At 33.8% G+C, this 19,687-nt stretch overlaps 1 protein-coding gene across 5 annotated transcripts in view; it reads right to left on the bottom strand.

The window, feature by feature from the left end:
* Nucleotides 1-19,687, bottom strand: part of LOC129754870 (protein tincar) — a 473,333-nt gene that overhangs the window by 115,676 nt on the left and 337,970 nt on the right. For 4 of the 5 annotated variants that reach the window (XM_055751112.1, XM_055751117.1, XM_055751114.1 and 1 more), the window contains one exon: nucleotides 15,214-15,228. The exons of the other annotated variant lie outside the window; for it this stretch is intronic. The gene's annotated coding sequence lies outside the window, so the exon portion shown is untranslated. The remainder of the gene's footprint in view (nucleotides 1-15,213; nucleotides 15,229-19,687) is intronic. 5 annotated transcript variants of the gene reach the window in all.

Here is a 19,687-nt window from a genome sequence, read left to right as displayed (position 1 = left end):
CCGAGCTGCGTGGAGTGTAGATAACAGGCACTTCCTTCGTTGGCGAAATCGGTTGGCTCCGGACGGTACCGGTAGTTGCCAGCCCGAGAAGGGTAAGGTCTCCTTTATATTTAGAGTCAATCTATGACCCGAGACGTCCTCCTTGATAGTTATGGGGCGCACCCCAGAGGACAAAACGCTGGTCTTTTACGGTTAGACGTAGGTGAATCCCTGGGGCCACCTAGGCCGGGCGTGTGCGGTCGAACGATCGTAACCGACGACAGAAAAAAACTCATAAGTATCCGAAGTGTCCCTAACGGTGGGTACACTTCACACTCCACAAAGATGCACACGCTTGCCTGTTCAAACAACTAATGATCGATGGCGCACCACTGATCGATTGTTGGGCTTTTCTTTTAGAAATCCAGCCCTATTCAAATTTTCCCGCTTTTCAACAGCTTTTCCCCGCTCATGCGTCTTGCTCCTTCCATGCGTAGTTGCTCCCACGTGAGCAGCCATGCTGCTTGGTATGCTGTACGTGTTCGCAGAGTGCACCCAGTAGCCCAGGTGTGTTCAAAACTGCTGTTTTAATTGTGGGGAAGTGAATGGTCGATAATCAATGTGCCGATTCAAAAAAAAAAAAATAAATTTAAATTTTGTAACCTACTGGTTACATACAGTAACGGAAATTTCTCTTAAAGCCTATTTTTGTGGTCATCGCTCCACATTTTCACTCTAATATGTGTTGTGAGCCCACTTGGATGAATAATTCTACTGAATCAAAGCAATCGAAAGATTCCCTTTAATTCCCGTTTTTAAATAACAATTACAGGGAATCTTTCTAGCTTTTATTCAGCCACATTTTCATCTTTTTGCCTTTCTTTCAGAAAGGTATAGATATCGGTCGATTTGCGAGATCATTAATATTATGGGTCTTAAATAACCTTTATAGGTACCTATCGAATCAGCTCGACGAGTTCAGACGATGTCAGTGTATTTGTCTGTATTAGTGTGATTTTTTGTAAACTTTTTACTTCAGCTATGGTACCTAATCCAATGTCTATTTATTACCCACTCGCCACATTCGCAATATCAGGCAAAATCAGGCAAATTTTAAAAAATCAGGGAAATTCAATGGCTTATCAGGTTGTCAGGCTGAGCCTCGAACAATCTGGGAATGCCTGAAAAATCAGGCATATTGGCATCTCTGTCTGCGAAGTAAAATAGAAGTGATTTTACCTGGCAAACATTTTCAGGGGCACTTGAATCTATTAACACGTATTGAACGTTAGCCGGCGCGTTTGGGAACACACATATGCGCACTTTGCCCCAAATGAAATGAAAATCATTCTTCAGAAAGCCTTTCAAAATTTCACGATTAAGACGTAGGTATATCATTGATTTAAATGTTCCTGTTTGTATATTTTTGGTGAGGAACAGTCCTCTTTTAAAAAGTATTTTCGAATTTACTGGATTACATTTTTCATTTAAGAGTTTTAAAATGTCGTGATTTTACGATTCTTATGAATCTCTATCCAGAGATTCACTCAGGCACGTCTTTCACTCACAAAAATAGATCGATGACTAACTTTGTTTTGACTAATGTTGCCAAAAATAACAAACGTTTTCATAGACATTTATTTGAATTTATATATCTTCAGTTTTGCCGAATATTTTTTTTATAAAATTTGAATTGTTTTCTGTATATCCTTCATCTCATTCCTACATTCCTTTTCACCCATATTCTCTATTAAAACTTTTCACGCATCGACATTTGTTTTTTTTCTCTAGAACAAAATATTATTTACCATATATCCTTAATTTTTGTTCCATATTCCACATGATTATTCTCCATTCTACAATTTCATTTAGTTTCTGCATATTCTTCATCTCATCTCTATATTCCTTATCAACTCTACTCACAATAGAATCTTTAATCTACAGATTTTTGTTTTTCTAAAATACAAAATTTTTTATTCCAAACTTGCTGATCCGGTAAACTTCGTTTTACCTTCTAAAGTATAAATCGTAATAAATGTTTAATTTTATCTACACGTCCTTAACTGCATCGTGCTCGCGAATAGATTCTTATGGAAATCGTAACAAATAAAGTTGAATTTGTATTGGGACCACCATCCATAAAAAGTGAAATCCTTGAAACTATTATACAAACCATCTCTGACCCAAAAAAACCCTCAGCTACAAAATTTCACTTCATTCCGACCGACCATTCATGCGTGATATTGTTACAAAGAAAACGCCTCCATTTTTATATATAAAGATGTGGAAAAGAGATAATTTTGTATGGGGACCCTCCTTTCATAAAAAGTGAGATTCTTGAAACTATTATACAAACCATCTCTGACCCAAAAAACCCTCGGATACCAAATTTCACTTCATTCCGACCGACCATTCATATGTAATGTTGTTACAAAGAAAACGCCTCAATTTTTATATATAAGATGTGAAGAAGAGATAACTTTGTATGGGGACACCCCTTTCATAAACAGTGAGATTGTTGAAACTATTATACAAACCATCTCTGACCCAAAAAACCCTCGGATACCAAATTTCACTTCATTCCGACCGACCATTCATACGTGATGTTGTTACAAAGAAAACGCCTCCATTTTTATATATAAGATGTGAAGAAGAGATAACTTGTTTATAAAAGGTGACATTCTTGAAACTATTTTACAAACCATCTCTGACCCAAAAAACCCTCGGATACCAAATTTCACTTCATTCCGACCGACCATTCATACGTGATGTTGTTACAAAGAAAACGCCTCCATTTTTATATATAAGATGTGAAGAAGAGATAACTTTGTATCAGGACCCCCCTTTCATAAACAGTGAGATTGTTGAAACTATTATACAAACCATCTCTGACCCAAAAAACCCTCGGATACCAAATTTCACTTCATTCCGACCGACTATTCATACGTGATGTTGTTACAAAGAAAATGCCTCCATTTTTATATATAAGAAGATATTCCTCATCTCAATTCTACATTAGATTCCCTGCAAAAGCTTTACAAATCTTAAAATTTTATTTATTTTCTGCATATTCTTCATCCGATCCGAAAATATTCTAAACAAAAGCCTTCCCAATTTGTGCTTTACCTGTTGTTCTGCTTTTGTTTACCAGAGCCGAAACAATCCGAAAACATTCTAAGCAACAGGTTTCTCAAACTGTGCATTTCTTGTCACTCTGTCTCTGTTCACCAGAGCCGGAATAGTTTGATAATATTCTTAGAAACAGCATTCCCAACCAGAAGGTAAATTCAAAACAGACGACCAGCAGCAGACAATTCAAATTAAAATAACAAAATCAGAAGCAGCGGCCTTGAAAATCTGCGCTTTCTAAGCCAATTTTCATTTTTTTTTTCAACAGAAGGCCAAAATCAAAACAAACAATCAGCAACAGCAGCCTTAAAAATCTGCGGTTCCAAAGCCAATTTCGTCTTTTCCACCGAAAGGCCAAATCAAAGTAAACAATCAGCAGAAGCTGTCTGAAAATCTGCGCTTCCAAGCCTTTCCGTCTTTTTCCACCGGAATGCGAAATCAAAGTGAACAATCAGGAACAGCAGACTTTGACCAATAGAAACATCATCATGACCAATCATTGTTGGTCACCAAAGCTTTTAAAAAGCTATTATTAAACATGTTAGCAATTTTAGTTTTTTTTCGATTCTGTGAGTTCTCGGAGTTTTTTTAAAAAAAATTTCCAGCAGCCATAATGGTCGATGAATGATAATTGCGTTATTGAGATATGATCTGGTAAAATTAACAGTCAAAACACCAATGTTATAGTATCTTAAAATAAATACGCCTCGTCGGATCTGATGGTCTATCATGATAGAATTGATGAAAAAAAGGCCTGAAAAAATATTTTCAAATACTTGCATTGTGAATCCATCAACAAGGCGTCATTTTGTGCCCTTCGATTTTGCAACAAACATGGCGTTAGTCAATTCAATGATTAATAGCATTTTTATGGTCAGAGAAATTGCTAATTGCTAATTTATAATGGTTTTATGAGAGCCATATAAAAAGATTAAATTTGACGTTTTTCTCGCAAGCCAACCAACTACACGCTTAGGATGAGTTCTTCATTTCTGAGTTTTTAATCATTAGTACAGTGAATTATGATAGACTTTTTGAATGAAAAGGGATTGGTTGAGAATGACGCGTGAAATAAACCATGAATTGAAGTCGAATTCTTTGTCTAACGCCATCTCCATGGATGGCAAAACTCCTCAGATCGGCTTGTCCAGTGATAGAGATCTGTGCGGGGAGAGATAAATCGCACTGAAATGAAGAGTGAGATTGTCAACACATAAAAGTGAGCGAGAGCATTCATATCCGCTGATGAAGAGAATTCCCTTCTCCGGAAAAATCTGTTGCGCAATGTGCTGAGGAGAATTCGAGAGCTAACTCAGTTTATTCTTGGTACGTTCACGAGAAAAGATGCTACTTTCCGAATACAAGCTTCCAGCGGTGTCCTGATTTTCTAGAAGCCGTCCTGATCTTAATTGCAATTGATTTTGCAATAAAAACAGTTTAACCTCTTAAACCAGTGGTAATCTTCGGTTCAGATGATATTTGAACGGTGTTTTTCGGTATAAACTAAATGCCACCTAACTTCATATCTCTTCTGCTGCATAAATTAAGGCGTATACTGCACCGCTATTTCGCCTTAATTTATGCAATCTAAGAAGAGCTGAATTTCATTTCCACCAATCTACTGGGGTCCTGAAAAATCCTGGGTTTTGTTCTTCGCGGTGTCCTAATTTTTTGATGAAACCACCTGTCACCTCTTCTTCGAACGCTACCTTTTGCAAAAAAAAAATTAAAACAGTTAACAGCAGTAGGCATGGTAGCGGGGGAGAAATTGTTGCTATTTTTTCTACGTTGTGTGGTGGGAGTCTTAATATTTTTTTCTTCTTTACTCTGAGGTGTACGACTGAATCACAGGGCGCTTTTTGTTTAGAATTCTCTTTCTCCCACTCAGATGCAAATGCTCTCACACTTGCCGTCCGAGTCACTTACAGCTCGTGTAAACTCGGGTAACGAGTGGAGCACGATCAGCGAAAAAGGATTACACTCGGAAGCCGAACTGAAAACAGTGTTGTTTTCTCCCGGCTCTTTGTTGTTTGAGTAGAGCCGACCAACCCTGGCCATCTCAAAATCCAAGATGGTGGCATCCGCTCAACTTTAAATGCTGTAAATGACAGAAAGTCGCATTAAATCACCACTATATGAGTGTTGGGTGAAAGGGCTAAACGAGTAGAAGTCGATTTTTTTTTCTTTCCGACGCCATCTTGAATCGAATTTCGTTGACAAACCACCACACAGAACTTATCAAAATGTGTAAAAATGGGAATTCCAATTCAAATATGTGCTATTTAACTTGAGAGCATGGTCGTAGGGATGACGGGGGGTTTAAACTCCTTCATGAGGATCCAAAAATGCAAGCGAGGTATTCTACTCTACACTCAAAATTTTAAATTGAGAACCGAATTACGATAATAGTTTAAGGTTAATCAAGAGTAACATTATAGACTCTAAACTAATGCCAAAACCTCAAAAACCCGTTCCAAGTTCAGAATTCTGTCACACTTTTTCAAAATTTTCTCACTTCTTCATAGAAAATCAGGACTGAATATTGGATTAAATTAGTTTAAACTCATTTCGGAGGTTCTGATTCCATAATTACCATAACCAAAATTGTATTCCTATTTTCGTATTCCTGATTTTGTATCACATCCCAGATTCTTGATTTTCAGTTCGGTTATTCATAAGAAATTAGAAATGAAAAGCTGCTTTCAAATTTTGGTTCCAATTTGGTTTTTGAATTTCATATCAAATTTTAATCATGTTTTTCGAGATCATTTGTCAATATTTTGAAAAAAGTTCTGCGAATATGAAAAAAAGAAAACTTTTGTTTTATATTCAAATTCGAAGTTCTTAAACTTAATTCTTACACAAAATTCTAAAATTAAAAGCTCCAAAATGCAATCCAGAATTAAGAAGCCAGATTCAGATCTTTGTCAATTCACATTTCAATTCTGGTTCACAATACAGATTAAAAATAAATAGTTTTAATAGTGAATTTAGATGAAACCTGAACTACAGAATTTAAATAAAGATTCATGAACGAAGGCTCTAAAACTTGGCTTATAAAGTTCTGATCTAGAATAAGATTCGGAAATCGTATTTTCGTACTTTACAGAACATACAGAATGTACATGTACATACAGAAATCGTTAAGAAATTTGAATACAGACTCAAAGCGCAATTTTGAATTTAGGTTCAAATCTAAGATTCAAAATTCAGAAAATCTTTATTTATGATTATTTTTGCAAAACTTGTTCAAAAAAATTGGTTTTCCATTATTTCCAATTCTATTTTGTTTTTCATTTTTGAAATATAACTTTCACTAAAGCGAAAAAAATAGCAAATATCTTGATGATTTCAGCTTTTTTTTTTTATTGAAAAACCGTTGATAATTTGAAAATTTTAAAATGCCTAAATGAAATTCCACTTCGTTCTTGACTTGGTGTGAATATCCTACATCTAAGATTAATATCTCTATTTGTCACTTGAATTTTTATTGCCAAAAAATTTTTGTAGTAATAGAATCAGAATTTTTGAATTTTAATTTTCATTTAAGGTTCTTGTTCTTTCTTGAAAATCACAAAAGAGAATCGCATTTTTAAAGCTTAAATTTACAAACACATGCATCAAGTATTCGAAATTGGAGCAAAATTACCTCTGATTTGAGATAACTTTTTCGAGTGATTCAAAATTCTTAAACCTGACTTAAGAACTTGTACCGTATAAAGTCTTCAATGTCACTCAAACAGATCTTTCCTAAACGGTTTTCAAAATCAAGCTATGGCATAAAAAAATTATAATGATTTGATCAATATTTCAATCGAAATTCAATCCTGTAACATAAAAGTTTCCGGAGATCTTCGAGAAACCAAACGCTTGATTTATAATTCCATTAACTACTCGTACACGGGACGAAGAAGTTTTCAATTCCCTCAGATAAGTAAATAAATCCCTGAACAATTCATTCCTAGTGACAGAATTCACAAGTCATGTTTATCAACATTAAAATAAACACTTCCATTGTTTCTTACCAAATTGTGATGAAGGATTCTTGATGATGGCATAAATTAATTGTTTACGTTTAACGACATTTTTAAAACTTAATCTAGGTTCATCCCCTTCTAGGTCAATCTTCTGTGACCGGAAAATTTTTCTTGTCATTCGTTGATGTGGGGAAAAGTTCCAAATGTTTGAAGCCAAACCTGAAGCGTGTCGCCCGATACCTACATGATTTTTTCCTTCTTCTAGCTTTAAGAAATCACCTAATGGAAAACGAGCAACATTCGGATCGATAAATTGTGTTGGGTGATTTTGGTTGGCCCAGCTGCATACAAATCGTTCGATTTTGCCTGAAAATGCCCAACGCTAAATAACGACTATGTTTGAAACTCATTTTCTGTTTGATTGGAAATGGATCACAAGAAGTTGACAAAACGATGTTACTTTGAGGATATATTTGAAGATCTGTATTTACTTGGGAAACTTTTAGAGCGAGAGATTCGATGAACATTTTAGCTTAGAAAGTTTTTTGAGATTCTGTTTGATTCTATTTTCTACAGAAATCTCTTATCAATTTGGCACTACAGAATTTGTGTAATAGAAAAGTTGAATCCTATGAGACATTAGAATAAAATCGTCAATTTTCAAAGGACATGTTCCCGTTGCTCCAGATTTTACTATGACACGTTGCTCAAACAGCGTTTTTCTGCGATCCCAAACCATCTGGCTGGCGTCGTTTGTGTACATAACCTCAAACTCCCCGTAAACCATTTTTCATCCCGATTGGTATCAACAAGGGATCAAATTTTCATAAATTGCCTCCCGCCTTGCGAATAGATGGCCGCATCACACAAAAGCACCAACTGAGATATGGGCCACGATAACTGATATCGGGCAACATTCTACCTTTCTTCCCCCACCATATGGTGAAACATAAACCTAAGAATATCATCAGGCGAAATGTTTGGTCTTATCCAGCCCGAGGATATTTTCCGGGACTGGATGATCGCCCTGAATGAATGTGGGTAATTCGTTGTCGTCTTTTCATTGTTGTTGCTGTTGTTCATCCTACGTTATTCAAAACATTGTCATCGTTAGAGGAGAAAACAAGCACTTGCTACATCTTCTTGCGAGGACATGCACGTTGTCTACGCTACGATGATGACGACGACAGGTCTACCTTTTTGCCCTCGTCATCTTCATCACAACGACGGACGAGTGTTGTCTGTCTAGAAATTTCTCAGTCTGTCCGCAAAATGTACCACAACCCAGTTCAGCTGACAAGAAGAGGCAGCGTCAACAGATTCAACGCCCCGATCTGAGATATCCGGAAACGAGGCCACTCCACACCTTTGGAAAAAGTTGCTGCTCACCCTTCCAAAAATCAGTATCGCAATGTTTGTTCAGATGTCTGACTGGAGTTTTACTTCAGGGTTCCGCGATTATTGGAGTCGAACGAAGTTGCTCTTTTGTGTATCAAGCTCAATTATTGGGCTCAGTCCAATAATTGATAAAAAAAAAACAAATCAACCAACATGATCAATTTCCAAACTAATTAAATTTTCTTTAATATATTGGTAATCGAAACGATAAAGCAAAAATATCAAGAGTCACCCTAATTGGATATTAGGCTAACGCACAACACCCCAAAGTGAGTATCATTAGATGACGAATCCATTAAGTTGTAGATATGAAAAATCAGGAACCAGATGAGTGGAATGGTTGGCTGGTTGTTATCAGTCTTATCTCATAAGACGAATATATAAGTCTATTTTAATCATTGAGTACGATGTTTAACAGATTTGTGGCTCCTAAAAAAATTCCAAATGCAATAGATTATTTAAAGACTCCTCAACTAATCCATAACAAATTTCTCACTTTTCAAAACTAAGAAATAAAATTATGTGTTTTTAACACTAGAAAGACCGCACCAGTCAAAATGACTGGTTGGGCACTTTGTTTGTTGAATATCTTTTGAACACTACGCTTTAAAAATTCGTAAAAAATACGACTTTTCATGAATTTTGAATCTCTACAAAAGTGTGTATTTTTTATTCCACTAGCTCTTTTAATAAGCGAGAAAAATTTCGCCATGGACACTCGGACCGTGACCAGTCAAAATGACTGGTAAAATTCACAACCCTATAACTCAAACAAGATAGAAAATTTTCGCTTGCTTTTGGTTTCATTTGCAAGCTACATTCAAGTCAATGAGCCCTAGTTTATTTATTGTGGGCAGAAGTGTGTCATTCGTTATGAAATTATTGATTTTCGATGCGAAGTCATGAAGATTTATAGAAAAAGTTCTCGGATTACTCCCAATTTTTTTGGTCATTTTTGTTACTCAACTATAATCAAACTTTCTGTCAAAATTTGGCGGAATTTCATCAAGATTTGTACAAGTTATGTTAGATTTAATACGAGTAATCGAGTAGTTTTAGGTGATAAATATGTTTTATACTAAACTAGTATGAGTAAAATAATTATGAATTGTGTACTTTTTTATTCAAATTTGAAGACATCAGCCATGAAACTGAATAATTTAAATGATATTTCAACATGGGTACACGGAATATTTTTTATATGATGGTCATCCACCATGGGTGCACGGATTCACCGCAGTTTCTGCCCAAGTATGTATTCACATGCATTCTTAGATTATTAGGTTCGACAAATTTCCAATGCAAGTTCACTTACAGGTATTCCGGCACCCGTGTATATACCTGGCCAGCTGGCAACTGATTAAACATTCTTATTGAACATTCTTATTATAAGAGGAAACACATCTTACGTGTCGGCAACTTTTGGGGTTTGAATCCAAGTGTTTTCTTGCCGATACGGGGAATCGAACCCAGTACGTCTGGCATACCTAGACCATACTCGTGCCAGCCTATCTGATAGACCACATCGGTGCTAAGGTATTTCAACATGGGTGCACGGATTAGCTGTATATTCGCCGTTGAAAATTATATATGTAGAAATAAATAGTTTTCAACTTGCTTCAAAACACAAAATATTTTTGAGTTAGATATGATAGGTATTTGAAATGCAATATTGGTGAATCGAAAAACAAATCAACGTGTACATTTGACAATGTTTATTCATTATTTTTATTTCACTGTTTTCCGTCGCACGACATAACTTGATGCATATAATTTCAAAAATTCACTCGGTCCATGGTAACCATTTTCCAATTTCTTGGATGTTGATCAGACCTTATCAGATAAATATACGATTGCAAAAACCTGTTTTTTAATAATAAATAAATAAATTTCTTATTTCACGATCTTATTGATATATAAAAAACGGAACTTAAAATAAAAATCGTTATTTAAATCATTCTGTCTCAACATGAGGGCCATGGTTTCGATTTTGGTTTAGTTAAGATTTGTAAAAATGCTTTTTAAAAATTGTCAAAAAGTCCAATATTTGATTAAAACGCAGTGAATCCGTGCACCCATAGTGAAAAACCATAAATATAACACAAATTTTCATTCAAATCTATTAAAGTTTTTATGTTTTATCTTTAGCATGCAAAAAAATTGATTTTGGATGAATGGCGGTGAATCCGTGCACCCATGGTAAATTGCTCTACTTATAGAAAAAAAATACGTTTTAAAACCTACAATATCAGATATAATTTATAGGCAACGTGTTGAAAAATTCCAGAGCGATGGATGCTAGAAAATATCAACTAAAACAAAACTGAAGTGAAACCATGCACCCATGGCATAACCATCTAACTTGGTTTTATAATAAGATTGATAATGTGTTTTAATTTTTTGATAATTATTCGAAATATTCAATTTATGACATACACGCATTCGTCAACTATGCCAAAATGAGGTGATTCCGTGCACCCATGGTGAAAAAACATTTCCATTTTTTATCGAAAATGTTATTGAATAAATAATAAATTAAAAAAAAATAATTTCAGAAGAAAAAAGTAAAAAATATTTTGATATAAAAAATTTCCCCTTTACCAGTCATTTTGACTGGTCACGGTCCGAATAGGTATATTCAATTTGCCGGTCCTTCTAGTGTTAAAGATTCAGAATACAATAATAGCTGAGAAGCATATCTTGAATCTCAATCAATAATCTTGTATGAATTTTCTTCAGGTTGGCTTCAGAATCATCAAACCATTTGAACCATACATTTATATTTTGGTACAGATAAACAGTGGTACATACAGCCAAAGTGTGTCCAATTGAAACTGCCGGAAATATCATAAATAACGATTCTTGTTCTGATAAAAATATCTTCATATTTGACTGCAATCATAACTTCTTCAGTGTAATCTCGCTTCCAGCTACTCTGAACGAGATTTACACGCAAGTTTCTCCAGGTATTTAAATTTTTTCATCGGTTTGATCCTCCTGATGTCTCGGAATTCCGAAAACCACACTGTTTCGCTCCTGTTGGTTCTCGAATGAGTTGGTTCCACTTTTGTTTGTAAGCGTTCTCAAATACTGAACTCACAAAAATATGTACTTTTCCGGAAAAAGTACCTTTTCTACGCAATGCCCGGTTCACCCGATCATTTTTGAAAAATGTAATTTGCAAGCTTGTTTAAAATTACTATCAAAACAGCCTTGATGAAGGAAATTGGTGGTTAATGCAATAGCAAACAACCTAAACTGCCCATCTGCTCGAAAAATGCGATGAAAAATTCTCTAATCCGATTCTTCCTTAGGATGTACGCTTACCCGACTTTCCCCTATGTTGTTTTCATAGTTTCCGTCTGCATATTTCAAATTTAGCTTAAATGCTTGAACTTTCTTTATTCGATCATTTCATTGTATACAAACCATTTGGATATAAACCAAGAGAAATAAAAATGATCAGGGTTGGACTTAAACAACAAAATCAAATTTTAGATCAAAAATAAAATAAAAAATATCTGAAATTCTTAGGTTGGAAATTTAATTTCACTTATCGAGTCATTTTCTGATTTAAGTTCAGTAAACTCTACTACAGCTACAATTCAAACTTCAAAAGTTTTAAAAGAAAGTGATCGTATCCATATCAAGATTTATATAATCTTATAAAGTTATCTTTTTTGTAATGCTTACTAACCCTTTTAATAACGAGCAACACTAGCGAAAATAAACGGCCCAAATCGGCGAATTTGCAGTCGTTTCCTGTATAGCTCATAGAAATGAAAATAAAAGTGATTTTGATAAAATTCATACATCCTTGCTTTGCATGAAAAATGAAAAATGTTTTTTTCCTTATATTTATTTAAACTCAAAGGTTTTACGCCATTACAAGACGTCATTGAGTATTAGGAGAATCGTTTCTTTATTTGAAAACATCATGACATCATGACATCATGACAAAAGACTATAGACAACCTATAAAATGCCCAAAAAATTTCACTTAGTGCCTAAGGATGCTGGAGTAAAAAGCTGTAAGTTGCGCACAAGAAAATGACCACGCGAAATTGTTAAATTGTGGTGTAAAAACCGTATTTTCCGAGAAATGAACCACCAAGATTGTTTCAGTCATAGTAGAAAAATTTTGAAAAGTGGATAGGAAAGTTGACGTAATTTGACACATTTTCGCACCTTTAGAATCACAGAACATTTAAGTGATTTCTTGTAGGTCCCAGACAACCATCTGGTGGGTATTTTGAATTTGCAACACAAATATACGTGCAAATATACGTGTAAACATATCGTATATCATGCAGTAAAACCAGTATATACGTATCATTTTGGAGGCTATAAAGATACAGTAGCACAAATATTCTTGATTTAGATTGTCTTGTAGTAATAAAATCATGCAATGTATTTAAATACGATAAAGAATATGCATGGGCCGCACGTTGTAGGTGCAGATATACGAAAATGAGCTTAAATAAGATTCTATACGATATAATCTGTAAAATAAAATACGACTTCTGGTTGTCTGGGGTATCTATTTTTCGAACTTAAGATATATAAATTTGCAATTTCTCAGATTCTCTAATATAAAACTCAAAGTTAATACAGAAAACCTACGAGAATACTATTATGTATTATAACACTAATACCACATTTGCATAAATTTATATTTTGGAGGCTATTTTTGTGACAATTTTAAATTACTTTAGAAATTCATTTACTTTAAACAATATTTGTGAAAATGCGTAATTTGTCAACAAAAATCTGAGATAAAAAAAATATGGGTGAAGAATTGCTCTATGGAATTGAATTCAGAATTATGATCAAAACCACTAAAGTATTCATTTATGATCATTAATTGGATTCAGTTTAGATATAATTTTGAGTTTTTAAATATCATATTCTGGACTTGATATCTTGTATTCATAAAAACAACTAATTTTTTGCAGGTTCTGGATCATCAGGCAATTTTTATCACGATTTTTTTGTTAGAATCATGTTTTCGATTGCAATAATTTTATCTCAGTTGTAAATATTATAACCTTTGATACCTTTTTCAAGTTAAAATTCAGATGCACAAATAATTAAATTTCAGCAAAATCTTTAACATTTAGCGTCCCATCAAATTTAACACATTTATCGAGTTAAATCAGTGAACTGTTTTGTTCAAATATAACATTGAAAGTACTCCCAACAAACTTAACATCGCATTAGAAATGATAACTAAAGTCGTTAATAAGGTTACTGCGAATCACTTGTGATACAAAATTTTTTACGTTCAGCACAACCAGTAAAATGAGTTCGAAAAAATGGTAACTGGAAGTTTGGTTAAAAAAAAGGATGTGATAAAAAACAAATTTCATGTTGCAGATTTCGAAGACGATTTTGCTCAATTTGTTCTCCGGCGTGGCCTTCACATGAGGAAACAGCCTTGATTCACTCTCTGCGATCAGCAGTGCAACCAAATTGCTAAAAAATCAGATGGAGTTTTTAAAAGAATTGTCCAATGAGAGAATCAGCAAGCATCAGCTGCAGCTAGCAACAGTTCGCATGGGTTTGGGCTAAACATGTGTTTTCTGGCATTCTTTCAGTACGTACGAATAAGGTGTCGAATATCGTCCAATTCGTATAGTTATTATGGTTTTAGCCAGGAGTTTCAAATATCCATGTATTAATCGAGGAGAGTCTGCAAAACAATCTGTAGTATTTAATGTAATTTTCTCACAAAAAGAGATCCGAATGTTTTTTCAACGGAAAATACCAACTTGTGTTCTTGGACCCTTGGAAGGACCCTTGTGGGTTTTTTTGAATGTAAAAAGACCAATGCTTCTAACGACTAAACACTGGATTTTCCATGACGTACTGAAGCCACTAAGGTTTAGATGGATTCACAGCTTCAGCAACCTTAGAGCTAGGCGAATTCCGCCAAATCGATCATTGTCATCTGTAAAAAGTAGATTTTTCGCTTTTGGGGCTCTAGGGTCAAGAATACTTGCCTGCCATACTCATAGGTCTACACCTATAAATACATCTCATGTAATCCATCTTGTAGGAAAAACGCTCAGCTTCAAGATGAGGAACCGAATATGTCAAAAACTGGCGCTGACATAGGTTTGGAACGTCATTTATGGAAATAGTGCAAACGAGCATCGTCAAAAGCATTCGAAACTAATTTAAGGAATGTATTGAGGTCGTGAGAGGCAAGAGATCAAAATGCTAACTCTTTTGTAAAAAAAATCTAGTGCATATTCAATATTGGTAAAAGATGCTATTCGGGGTGAATAAGCCATAATAACAAATGAAATCCCTCGAGAGAAAAAAAAAGATGCTCGCTTCAAATGTAAAAGACACTGAGTGCCAAATAGCTTCTTTTATGAGGAAACTTTTAACATTTTAAAATTTTATATTTTTTGGCTTCCCTTTTTTTGAAAACACTCATGTGCCAAAGTTACATGCAATTCCTATATGAATGGTTTGGAAAACAACCGATTTGAGAAAAAATCTCTATGGAGCCACTTTTTAAATATACCCATGAAAATCAATATCTTGGACACATGTTTGCATATTTCAAATCGATTCTCACTCTTCTGTAGAAGTTCCCAAATATGTCGATATTTTTGGATGAAACAGAAAAACTTCGCTGTTTTGTTGTGTGTAGTCTTTTCAAGTTAAATTTCATCTCTGGAGCCACTTTTGCATAACATTTTCGATTTGTTTGACTTACCGTTTCAAATTGAATCTGAAATAGAAAAAAGTCAGTATCAGTACAATTTCAAAACTCAAATATGCTGTATATTTAGTTGACAATGCCAATGTGAACAAATTTTTCACAGGAAAAATGAAAAACAAACTAAAGCACAAAATTTTGGTACCTAGAAGTCTAGAAGTACTCAGATGAGGTACTCAGATCAACGAAGTTCAATCAAACAGCATCGGTTTTGCATCGATTCCGCTGAAGCCCACTTTTGTCGGCACATAATCCGATTTGAAGGAAGTACATTTCAACGCTAGATTCATTTTTCAGAAGGAATTAAAATTGCATAATTCAATATTCAAAATTATTCAAAATAAATTTTTAAACTGTCATATTTTTGTACAAGTTTTTGGATTGTTGAAATTTTTATTTGATAAATGATTCCGAAGTCTTTTTGAAATTCATAAACCATCTGCATCGGGTGCTATCTCACGTATCATCACTATCGTTCGGTTGTCGATTGTCGATTGTCGGATGTCTGTTGTTGTTATTTTGCATGTTCACAGAGTTGCAAAACAAATCCCAATCCGATTTTCCAGAATCCCGGTTGAAAAGAGTTTTCCATTCCTTTCTTGTATCCTTGCCACTTAGGGAAACAATGTTCCATGACCATTTCCTTTGGTTCCCCTTGTGTGGAGACGTAAAAAGAATGGAAAGAAGCGAATACGATTGAAACGAAACTTTTTATTTGCCAAACACAACCAGCCAGCCCTTGGAGGCTCTACTCGTTTGCTCCTCAGGATGCTGATGTTCGCAAATCTAAGTTGGTTGAACAAGAGTTGTTACATGTGCGCCATCACACATCGGGCACAAATAAATAATGCAGCTTTTTCCCAACTTCGAAGCTTGCATGATAGATTGGAAAAACGTGTACTTCGAAGGATGTTTCATACGTCAGATGGTTTGTGTGCAGGTGTCAACGAGCAGAAAGGAAAAAAAAAACTATCGAAACTTACATGAGCCAACAACTGGAACACACACAAATGTAGACGTAAATAATTTTAAAATCTGCAAAGAAATTGGTTTTGGTAAAAATATTTAAAACAAGTCCTTATTTTAATCAGTAAAAACCATTTGTAACTTTGAATGATAAATTCAAGATTTTTTTTTTCAGCATTTTAAACTTAGGTTGGGATTAACTCAAACTCTTGAGAGGCAGAAAATTCTTTGCCTGCAGCTTTGAAAGTCTTAAAGCGAAACAATCTTGGCAAATTTATCTACGATTCGTGCTTTGATTTTTATTCAGGAAAATCTCTGAAAATGAAGCCATTATTATGCTTCTCGTTATCTTCTGGATCGCACAAAATTTGCAGCTCTCCACAGTTTCAACTTACTTATGGCAAGTGTATTGATTTTGCATAATCTTAGGAGTTTTACACCTAGAAAAAAGGACACATCTGTTAGAAAACATCTGGATTAGCATCTGGGAAATCTTCAATCTAGTACCAAAACTAGAATAACTGAATGAATTTATAATTTATCATTTGGAAAAAAGAACATACTCAATAACAAAATACAAATAAAGTGCCAATCCAATGAATTGGAAAAGGAACTAATTCTACGTAAGAATTCATATTTCGAGTTCAATGAAATCCCAGTATTCACAATATACGTAAAGGACAAGATCTTCAGACATGTTTTAAAAGAAATGCTGTAGCGTAATTCAAAAGTTATATTCCCAATTGAAATTCATAATATTTATTTTTTATAAGCCAAACCAGTATTGGAAATCGAAGTTTCAAACTAAATTAAAACAAAAAACAATCATATTCAGCACTCAACTCTGATTCACAGTAAATTTTAGTTTAAAAATTAAAATTTTCATCAGAAAGTATAGCATATATAGGACACATGTAAAACGTTTTCAATATATTTTTTTTCATTATAAATAAATAATAAAGGATAACATTATGTGATACAATTCTAAACTTCGAGATATTTTGATCAAGAAATTAAATTTAAATAATGTTTTTGGAACTTTAAAAAATATCAAAAGATCGTGAGCTGTACTTTTAAGTGATCCAGTGGAACTTTAATTCTCAAACAAAATTAAACCAACATTACAAAAAAAAACAAGATACAGAGATTAAACACGAGTTGACATCACTTTAGAATTTTCCGATTTTTTCAAAAAGCTGTTAAAAGTTCCATAAATTCTAAATTGGGCTTTGAGTAAAAATTTCAAAATATTTGAGGATTTGAGTATGATAGCTTTTCATGGTTATAGGTAAGTAATTTTCAACACGATGCTTCTAAAGATCTTTTTTACTTAATACCTGGTCATTTTTTCCCACAGTACTTTCTTTAACTTTTCTTTTTGGATTTTTGTAGAATATGGTGTTTTCATCATATTTCACTTTTTTATTCAATTTTTTATAATTTTTTGGGCTATGTAGCAACATATGACACGCGAACCGCATGTTGCCGACCTCTGGTCTTGCTAGGACATTTATAAGCCATTCATAAGAATCTTCAAGAATCTTCAAAAATCTTCAAAAATTTTCAAAAGCCAAGATTCGTTCTGAGTCGTCAAGTATCGTCAGAAGTTATCTAAAGTTTGCTAAATCTAAGATCTTCAAGAGTTGTTAAGGGCTCCGCAATTTTAAAAGTAGTCTAGAAACGTTTAAAGTCTGGAGTTGGCAAGAGCTGATAATCGTCAAGAATAATGAGTCAAAAGACGTCACGGTTCAAGGGTATTAGAATAAAAAATCAGACAAATTGAAAGTCGTCAAAAATCAACTTCTTGATAGATCTTGGTTTCTGCTTTCTAATGATGATTTTTAGAATATTTTAGTGTAAATCCTAATAACTCAAGAGCTGTTTTACTGAAGTAAGAATTCTGATCTTGAGCGGAACCACGCTGATCTTGAGCGGAACTAAAATATGATCTTGAGCGGAACCATTTTGTACTGAAAGATTTCTTTAATAGCTCCCATTCCTAATCTTTGTGTAGCTGTGAAAACTACAACTAAATTTCATCTTTAAAGTTCAAAAATTAATGTTTTCACGTAAATAACAAAAACTTAGCCTTCCAAAGTTGTTATTAAAATATCCGTTCTAATTTTTTTCATAATTCAAAAAAGATATACAATTTTCACTTTGATTCACTGTATCTTATTTCGAAAGAATCGATTCTCTAAACTCAAATTTTAGTTTTTTTTATCTCAAAAATTCAATTCGTAAGTATATTTAAATGACTTTTTGAATGTGCGCGTTTAGGGTCATATTGCCTCGAACAACTTTTGAAGGTTAAGACAAAGTCAGTAATACAAAAGTGAATGTCGTAAATTATAGATTATGCAAAAAACAACTGTACATTTCTCTTAATCAAGGTGTTTTTGAGTAAAAGATCTGTTTTTTTTGTGATTTTATCCGAATACTCTGTGATGCTAATTCCATGAATTTCATTGAAAATTCATGATAAATTGGGTCTTTTTTATATTTTATTTGGGAAAAATCAGTTTACATTGAAAATCTCATCATACTTTTCTAATTCTTAATAGGAAACCGGAATTTCATATTGAACAAAAAAATAATAATATTGGAAATCCATTCAAAATATAAAATTCTGTGAAATTTTTGAATATCTTGAAATTTATTGATTTTTCTCACATATTCTGTGATAAAAATTGGCTTAAAATTCAGTAAAACTACAGATTTTTTTGAGATTTTGGCAACCTTGCTCTAAACAACTCTTTCAAAGAATATAGGTAATAATAAGTTCCAGTTTCATATGGACCACGATAAAATTTTATTTATATTAAAAAAATATGGATACATTAAGTATTTAGCTGAATTGATAAAACAATTATTTTCAAACCGATTTCCATGAGTTCGAGCTCAAGAGTGACATCAAACACTAGGGAATCGGATAGGTTACTAAGTGAATCGTTAAATATTATTGTTTATTTATTAAATTGTTATTTTTAATTAGTTCTCGAACTATGACAAAAAATATGTAGAAAGCCTTCCTTCTCTTTCCCGTCGTCCCTCTGAAAGAATCAATTTTTGTGTGCCTGGTTTGGTACGCTGTTACGTTTGGTTCTATTCGAAATTAATTTTACATCTGTTCTGTCCCTAAAGTTGATATATAAAAGATGCTGCATATATTAAGGGGTAAAAACCCCGTGAGAGGCATAAGGCATAAGGCAGCGCACCTAGCGGTTTATTTTGGAAGCTAGTAGTTCCGCTCAAGATCGAAGATGGTTCTACTCAAGATCATATTTTACTTTTAGAAACCACGCGATAAATTGATATTTTAATGGAAAACTTTTTACAAAAACCCAAATAATGCTTTTTGATGAGTTTTTCTACCATTTTAGTCATTAAGGGGCTGTTCACTAATTACGTAAGCACATAGGGGGGGAGGGGGGGTTTCACATTTGCTTACGATCTCTTACTAGGGGGGTAGGGGGGGTTTCCAAAAATCTTACGTAAGAAATGT

Source organism: Uranotaenia lowii, chromosome 3 (genome assembly GCF_029784155.1).
Source record: "Uranotaenia lowii strain MFRU-FL chromosome 3, ASM2978415v1, whole genome shotgun sequence".
Lineage (NCBI taxonomy): Eukaryota > Metazoa > Arthropoda > Insecta > Diptera > Culicidae > Uranotaenia > Uranotaenia lowii.
Note: the sequence above shows the minus strand (reverse complement) of the source record. Positions and strands in the feature narration are given on the sequence as shown.